Source organism: Dioscorea cayenensis, chromosome 14, assembly GCF_009730915.1.
Source record: "Dioscorea cayenensis subsp. rotundata cultivar TDr96_F1 chromosome 14, TDr96_F1_v2_PseudoChromosome.rev07_lg8_w22 25.fasta, whole genome shotgun sequence".
Lineage (NCBI taxonomy): Eukaryota > Viridiplantae > Streptophyta > Magnoliopsida > Dioscoreales > Dioscoreaceae > Dioscorea > Dioscorea cayenensis.
The window spans coordinates 3662444-3665170 of NC_052484.1; the positions used below are offsets into that span (position 1 = coordinate 3662444).

General features: G+C 36.5%; 1 pseudogene; it reads right to left on the bottom strand.

The window, feature by feature from the left end:
• Positions 1–1394: 1394 nt before the first annotated feature.
• LOC120276029 lies at positions 1395–2727 on the bottom strand (annotated as a pseudogene).

Sequence of the window (2727 nt, forward strand, 5' to 3'; positions counted from 1 at the left end):
TGTGCCTTATCACCACGTTACATGTCGTATTGTTGCTAAAAAAATATAACTCATTGCTACCTTGAGATAAATTTAGACACTACTTCGAGATAAATAATTTAACCACTACCTCGAGATGAGCACCCTTGTCGTTGCTTTGACATTAGCAGTGCATATTTCTCTGCTATCTGTTTACTTGCATATTATTTCCAGATTTTTTTATTTATTTTAATCCACACTTATCATAATGGGTTCTATTTATTTATTTTTTAGAAGGCATGTGAGTATATAGCTTGCACACTTCTCATTTATTTATTTATCTTTATCGCGTGCGTATGCATGTTTGTCAATTTAGTATCTCATGCCCGTGTGCATGCATATAATGAAATTTTTATATCATGCCTATATGCAAGGTGATCATGGCTTTTAGATGTGTGAGCATGCATGCATGCATTTTTTTCTCATGTTAATTTAGATTTCCATGTGCATCTCGTGTAGTGGGACGCATTATTTTTTGATAATTTATTTATTTATTTTTTTAAAACTATGCATATACCATTGCATGCTTTTATTACACCATCATGTTCTCAATTATATGTGCATGCATGAGTCACATGAATTGATTTTTTTTAAGCCTGGAACCCATATTGACATCTATCGATGGTGGTCCCGGCTTTATATATTTTTTTATTATTTTTTTTATTTTTTTTACAGGTGAGTATATATATATATATATATATATATATATGCATGCTTCTCAAAAAACATTTTATTAATTTTTCTTTTTTTCATTTTATTTCATGCACATATTCATGCATCCTTTTATTTTTTGTAAAGCTTTCTTTCTCTTCGAAGGCATTTTTCTTGACAAGTGAATTTTGAATCCTCACATCATTACATGCTAACATCATCCAGGCCAATATAAGGAATAATATTTTAATGAACTTCCATTAAAATGTTTAACAAAATCTTTAACACAAAAATTCAACATTCCTTTTCCTCTGCCAACCTAGAGAGACGATAATGAAGCAAAGAGCATGACTACCTGAACTCGTCTACAATGGATCAAAATGCCACAAAATGATTATCCATTTTTTTAAAAAAAATAAAATTTTCATAATCCTTTAAGAATTAAGATCAATTCATTCACTTTGTTTTTTTCTTCTTTTTTTGTTTTTTGCACAATCCATGTGATTTTACTATCAAGTCACATCCCTAAAAGATGCCAAAACTCACTAGAATCCATCCTAGTGATACCAGAATATGATATCATACAAGAAGATGAGAATAAAAATACAACTGACACAGATGGAAATATAGTTCAAGATAGGTCTGAAAACAAATGCTAAACATATGCAGAAGATGTTCATTTAAGAGTGCAACTGTTTCTTCCTACCAAAATGAAATGAAAGAATGGTCCAAATTCAATATTAAGTATCAGTACTTAAGTGAAAAGACCTCGGAAACTTCATCCATGGGTATTTACTGCCTCCCACACAAGGTTCTTTGGAACCGGACTAACCATCTCTCGTACTTGCAATGCAACAATCCTCAAAGTCTCAATTATCAGTCGATTTGCTTCACAAAATGATACGCTAGAATAGGCGAATTTGTGCTTCTTACATGGCTCCCTTACAAGAGAAGAGATTGCCCTGAGATGGCATCTCGGCATGCGAGAGAACAAATGATGCTCTACTTGGAATTGCAATCCTCCATGAAACCAGTCCATTCAAGGAGAGCAAGAAACATCAAGAGTGCCCATAGTCTGCTTCTCAAACCAATCATTCCCTTTCGGAGGACCGACATAAACACAGGAAGAGAAATGGTTCAAATAGAATTGAACATGCTGAATTCCAATAATCACAAAGCTAGCAATGACAAACATCACCCTCCCACTCCAAGTAGTTAAGAATGACAAAAGATAAGGATACCAAATCCAGAAGGTAATAACACCAAGAATCTCATGCCATCTATGAAGCACTTTCTTCTTTGAAACTAAGAGTATTATAGACTGAGCAAAAAGATTAACTCTTGCAAAGCACATCACGGACTAAAACATCCAATGCTGGTAGCTAACCAAGAACTTCAAAACGGCATCAAAATTCATCTTTCTATCATAGAAGTAGGATGTGAGTGATGTGAGAAGCTTGGAAGAGATAGCAAAGAGGGCATGTGCTGCAGATCAGGAACGAACTCCAAAATATTGCAAGCAATATGATGAGCGTTGTGGTTTCTCTTTCACATGTAGGGCTTGTCATGACTTGATAATGGCCAGAGTCATGGCCAATCCACATTGACTGAATCCATAGAAATCCCATCGTCCCGCCACACAGCAAGTGAACCAAGACACTGCTAGTAGCCAGGACACTATAAAACGCCACCATGAACAAGAACAACATCAAGCACATGGAGTAGAAGACACCATGCCCCCTTCTTCTCAAAAAGTCCCATCTTGACAAACTTGGCTGCAAGCTTCCAGTAATCCTTGGAAACCTCGAAGACATGGTAATCGGAGTAGCAGCCAATGAAGAAGCGATCTTGTCGTGTCTAAACAGAGCCGGGGTGGAAGGCATCGATGACGTCTTGGCCATCGAGATCCAGCAACGGGATTTCACAGCCGGGATGGTTCTTAAGCCAATCCGTCACGTCATAAACTTTTCCCTGTATTGAGATCCATAGATCCGACATGGAGTTGTGCTTCTTTAGCTTCTCTGAGGAAATGTACCGCTTCTCCTCCTCCGTCTTCAT